This window comes from Lolium rigidum, chromosome 4 (assembly GCF_022539505.1).
Source record: "Lolium rigidum isolate FL_2022 chromosome 4, APGP_CSIRO_Lrig_0.1, whole genome shotgun sequence".
Classification (NCBI taxonomy): domain Eukaryota; kingdom Viridiplantae; phylum Streptophyta; class Magnoliopsida; order Poales; family Poaceae; genus Lolium; species Lolium rigidum.
Genome location: NC_061511.1, coordinates 2777994 through 2784209, shown reverse-complemented (window position 1 = coordinate 2784209; position 6216 = coordinate 2777994). Strand labels below are relative to the sequence as shown.

At 41.5% G+C, this 6216-nt stretch overlaps 2 pseudogenes; one reads left to right on the top strand and one right to left on the bottom strand.

Annotated features, from left to right (window-relative positions):
- LOC124707899 lies at positions 1–2637 on the bottom strand (annotated as a pseudogene).
- Positions 2638–2988: 351 nt separating this feature from the next.
- On the top strand, positions 2989–6042 carry LOC124707898 (annotated as a pseudogene).
- The last annotated feature ends 174 nt before the right edge of the window (positions 6043–6216 follow it).

Below are 6216 nucleotides of genomic sequence, written 5' to 3'. Positions count from 1 at the left end.
GCCTAATGGGGATCCACTAGGATCTCCAAGTGTTCTCTCTTGTCATGATCACCCTCTCTATGCTTCCATGTTGCTTACTCTTCTCGGAAACAAAGGCCTTATGACATATATACAAGGTGACAAAACTTTTTTGTGAAACATACATGCTAATTACAAGATATATACATCCAGTAAATGTGTCCTTAAGGTTGAACACTCGTGGCAGACTGGCAGGTGTTCCTTTAGCCTAGCTGGTTACCTAGTTGTATCAAGTTCTTCTGTGAGAGATTGATAATCGAATCTGCAATTACTCGTGCACTCGACTTCATGTAGCCGCCTGAGAAGGGGGTGGAACAGTGCATGATGTGATATTAGTCGTTGATGTATGCTAATATGCAGGGTAGCAGCAAAAACACAAATTATAGGAGAAGTGGTTCACCTGATGTCAGCATGAGAAGGGGAATGTTTTGATCTTTTGCAAACCTGAACACCTTCTCATCTCTAATCACCACACCTTCAGGACTTATCTGAAATTTTGGGGGAAAACATGTCAGATTCAGCAGCATCGACCCAACTGGTACATGGGACTCGAGCAAAACAAAGGCAATATGCCTTAAATAAACTAGTGTTCATAATACTTCAGCGCACGATTAGTTTCCAATTTTCTGGTGTGGCATTACAGACAAAAAAAGTCTAGCTTAGGCGGAGAGCTGTTGGACTACTCTAAGTCTTGGTTGCCATTTATGGTTAAGATTCTGTACAATGATGCCATCAAGAAACTTTTTGCATTTTGCACCGTTGCAGAATACATTATGCACAGGCGAAGTTATTTATTCATGGGTCTAATCTTTGTGAAAAAAATATAGAGTCGATTAGAAAAGTACATTCAAGTTCCCCAATGGATCACCATCCAGGATGTCTGTTCCAGCATTATAAACAATCAACTGGGGCTGAAATCTACTTTGTGCGACCTGCAAACGGCATGATCCGAGAGGAACTGTAAATAGCAAGTCTCATAAAAAGAAATTAAATTATAAATATAAAATAAGAGTGAATGGTTAAAAGTGCAATAAGTCTGCCAAACAGGGGGAACAAGTACACTGCAAAGTGCATTAAGTTGGAAAGTTGGATTACAATAACAGATAAAAAAAAAGTATTGTAGTACCATTGTGTATGACCATATCATCAGAAAGTAACATGAGAAATTATGTTGCTCAAGTGCCAACCCATTTTGAACATATTATTTCCCATCTCAAACCTCTGTTTCAGTTGAATGTGACGCAAATAACTTATTCAACACTATGCTCTTCACCTCACAATCTAAAATACTAGTATATAAAAATCACCATTATGTCTAGTTTACTGTGATCCTAGAATATTGCAAAATATGGCACATAAGATACCATGTTTCTCCTAACAATTCTTCTTAGCCATTGCACACAGCATAATTTCATTTATAATGCAAAATTTGCAAGCACCCCATCTGTAAGTGTACAGATACCTTGAGAGCCTTGTCAAGCTGATCCAAGTAATCATCTGTTTTTGTCCCACTCTAAAATGCACAATCACATAATGCACTCAATTCTTATTTGAATTACATGAAAAGAAACAAGAGAATAAATAACTAACAGCTTGCAAGATGTAACTTACAACTAATCAATATGCCGCTTAGCAGCGTGGTCCTAAAAACAAGTTATGTCAGTTTAAATATAACATCAGAAACATTATATGCATGCAAAAAACGGAATGACAATAGACAGGGACTGAACTTAAATTTGGTGACACAGACTAAGCATTGGACAGTGGGTGTTCAAGATTTCATAGCAATAAAACATTACAAATAATTTTAGCATACTGGGGTTGAGAACATGATGCAGGATATAAGTTTCTGGGGTTGAGAACAGAACTTATTGTCAACACCATGACATGGAAAAATATTCTAGACAAGTAACCTTTACACCAGAAGCAGTTCTGAACCATCAAAAAGAAGCTTGAATTTCCACAGTTGTAACTAGAATTCTAGACAGTGGTGTTTACGAAGGGATAAATTCCAGCATTGTACATGTCCAAAATGTAAACCCTTCCTGCAAGCGAAAAATTGAGATCACCGTGTCATCATAGAGAACATAAAATGCAAAGAAGAACGCAATAGAGGGCATACCGTCATTAGCGAAATCCTTTTCATGGCCATTTCCTTGGTGAGCATCCAGATCTATGATCATTACTCTGCAAGTGTTTGAAAAGGATAGGTACTTATATGAAGCTAAACTAGTGAGTAAACAGTATACATATGTTTGAACCCTTGCATTGCACTAGTCCTATGCAATTGGAAGAACATTGTACTAAACAAGATTAACATGACAGAGGATGACTATCAACACAGATAGTTTACAGAGTATATTCACAGCGTACAAGTCACATAAATAGTTCCAGACGAAGGCAAACTGAATGCAGAGTGTAATATCAGCAGCGTAGGCACATCCTCTGCCACAGTCCGATCTGTATAAGTTTCTCACCTTGAAATATTTAACCGGACGAAGGCAAACTGAATGCAGAGTGTAATATCAGCGTAGGCACAAAACCCACCCCCTTCCTCCGCTGAAATCCTCCACCGACATTAACGTCCCATCCTCTCTCGAGCGCAAGTTTGGCTGATAAAAAGGGACCCACCCACCTATGGAAAAAAGAAATAGCTTACAGAGATTCATTGGCACTCATCTGGTTAATTTCAGTACAGATGGGGGCTGGTAATCAGCTGCTTCCGGAAGGGGTACAGTAGCTTTTGCTGCACCACCCAATTAGGAATGAGCGTTACAGGAGGAACCTAAAACGAAAAACACCTCATTAGCAATCTCTACTGCACAACTTGCTACCAGTTAGGAAAACTGAACTTCATCTCTGCAACTAGTACCTCCACAATGGCTGGCTGCAACCCTGAAGCTGCTCTTGAGGCTGTTCAAGTATGACTCCGTGTGAACCTGGTGAAGCAAAGACATCGAACAAACTTCCATGGTGACCTCGAGGCCCCGGAGCCGGGCGGTCCCCCTCCTTCCGCTCCTCCTCCTGATCCTCCTCGCCCCGCTCATCTACTCCGGTACGACTAGGCTCGCGGCGCCTTCCTCCTCTCGAGTTCCGGCACACATTGCGCGGTTTGTTGCCCTCCTGACGATCCAATCTGTGTCCGTCCTTGCAGTTTCCAGGACGCGGTTGAGCTGGGCGCCGGAGCAGGGCCTCAACCTGCCCCATCCTGCCGCTACGAAGCGCCCCGATGTCCCCATGTTCGGTCCGGCCGCCGGCCAGGGCCGCCCCGATCGCATCCAGTGCCAAGGTTTTCTCCTTTAGCTTCGGTGTAGTCCCATCAGTTTCTCGCATTGTGAATTGTGGTCAGGGGGTTGTTGCGCTGCTGGGTTTGGGAGCTGGGGAGTAGAGTTGGCCCCTGACCCTGAGGAGTGGCGAAGCCACATTCAGTTGACAACACAACATTCAGTGTGATCAGCATCTATTGTGTGGCTACTGACTGCATTTTACCATTTTCCTCAGGACTTAAAGCTGTGAATAAGATCAGTTTACCAAGTGAAAGGAAAGATTCTGGAGAACCTGTTTCATTTGTTACAGTATTCGCAACCTACAATTCTCACCCAGCTGGAGCTGCCAAAGTGCCATCTGATGCTGTGACTGTTGGGAAGCATTCTTATAGCAAGGTGGAAAGGTCCATGGCCATTCTGAACACTTTCGTCAGTTTTATACAGGTACTCCTTCCTTTTCTTCTTGTTTCTGCTATCCACTAGGTAAAACCAGGATGTTTACATTTTTTATCATGCTAAAATGACTCATAATCACTCTCAGCTAAGAGAATTCTGAGATGGTAGTAGAGAAAGAGCAACAAATGATGCAAGGCTAAAATATAACTATTGACATGACATCACTATGAGTCTATGACCCAGACACCCAGCTAGCACCCCCTTTTGTAGAATCCAATATGGGTGTTAGCATTCTGGCATATGAATTGAATCATCAAAGTAGAAGGGACATAAATTGGTGATTGCGAGGATGTTTGTTTAACAAGCAAAGTCATAATATTGACTAATCTTATTTATAGAACTCTGTAGGTGTCAATGCCAACAAGCAAAGTCATAATATTGACTGATCCTAAATCGAAATTGTCAATACATCAAGGGAGGGCAACAATACTTCCTATCGAAGGAAATTATTCTCGAGGAAATTTGATGCTTCAGAGAATAAAGTCCTACATTGTAAGTCTATGTGCTTGATGCAAACAACATGTTTCTGCATATATGCATTCTCAGAAATCAGAAGTGCTTCTTATGTGATTTAAGTAATATTACTGCCGTGCAACCAACTGTATGCATTACTTTCTTCTAAAAGACTAATATCTTTGTGTCTCTGGTTCATATTCAGGCCTTTCTAGAGCTAAAACTTGTGGAGGTTGACCAAGTGAACAGCTTTAGTAATTATATTTTCACTGATTCTGATATGGCAGTGGTTGATGATCTTGGCAGTAATTATATCCTCATTGTCACCTTGCTCTTACTTTTCGTAATAACAAAGGCCAACCTCTGAACTCTGGATTTGTAGCGGTGAGAGGGACCAGCGACGGCATCTCTAAGTAAACATCTACTACCTCTGATCGCGTTTAATCGCCGCGCATGGCTTCTACATGCATGTTTGGCATCAATTAAATACGATCGGAGTGAGTATGTAACAGATCTAAGCATGACAACTTGGCATTACATTAAATGATTCCTTCCTTTGCTTTTAGGGCTATCGAATTCTTCAGAAAAGTCCTTGAAGCATACAACCTAAAATATATGAAGGCTTCACGCATGCTTGGTGATCAACTAGCACTGGCATGGGTTGTGAAGTCTTATCTGCCGTCGGCTTTTAGGAAATTTTCTAGGCCTGAAATATTTACAGATGAAGTCAATGGAGCATCTGTTCTGTTTTTGCCTTGTGCGGTTTATAATTGGACTCCACCTGAGGGTGCTGGACAGTTCCATGGTATGCCCTTGGATGTTAAGGTATAGCAATTTTCCTACTCGAAGAACTTATTTGATCCATGTCCTTCTCATGATTTTTTTTTATCGCTAGTACTTTGCACAGTTATCTGCTCTTTTGTTATTGGTACACGGTGTTTTTCATGTCTTGCCACTTCTCGGTGTTACACGTGCTGATTTTGGGAAGCTCAAGCTCTCAGCTTCCCAGGAGCATGTTGTATGCAGTGTTTTTTATTAAATATGATAGCTTACTGAATCTGATAAAATGTTCTTAGGTTGTCCATTTCAAAGGATCAAGAAAGCGTTTGATGCTTGAGGCATGGGATTTCTACAATTCAACCTCTCAATTATCTGACATGTTGTGCCTAATCTTGAAGAGTGGCAGAACAAAATACGACTTCTGAACCTTTGGTCCACAATGAAGTTACACCTGGTACAGTTTCTCTCCCTCGTGACAATCTCTGACTCGCTCCGCATTTCAGGTTTTCTTTTCTAGTATCTTTTGTAGTTCATGCAACACAGTTATTGTTAGTATTTGTTGGTGTCTTCGCAATGCTTTATGTATGCTCTACCCTGAAGTTTTCTCTTAACAAGCTTGCCTTCTTTTCACAGATGATCCTTGCTGAACACCGCATGGTTCCGTTTGGCATAGGCTTCAACTCTGCAGTTCTGAGTCATTTCCAGAATCCAGGGGGTGCCTAATGCAAAGAGCCATCGCAGGAATTCAGATAGTGCACAATGGAAACAGGGTGATCCAGAATGCAAGGAGAGCACACAAGTGTGATAAGAATGACACGAAGGGCCCTTGTGGAAGCAGGACCATACAAGATACTAGCTAGCAGGGTGATCATGTAGAAAAATACCAGTAGTTTTGGTGATCGTTTTGGTAGATTTGTCAGTTGTCACCCTTCACTAGCCATTCATGATAACAAATTTTTGGTTGAGGGGATGAGGTTATTGTAATTTTTTCAATTCAATACATGCTATTATTAGCAAATGATGATGCTTTGTTAAATGAGAAATATAGCAGGAAATGATGAAACGTGTACTCTGTAATCAATTTAACCTCCTCCCGCCTGCATATCGCACCATCGTTGTTGCTCGTGCGACTTAACCTCCTGAGCACTTAGAAGTTCAGGGACGCTGTGGTCCGCTTCATGCCTCCTCTCTGCTTCAGCTCTCTTCGCAGCAGCATGCATTTAGTGGCAAAATGTTACTCTGC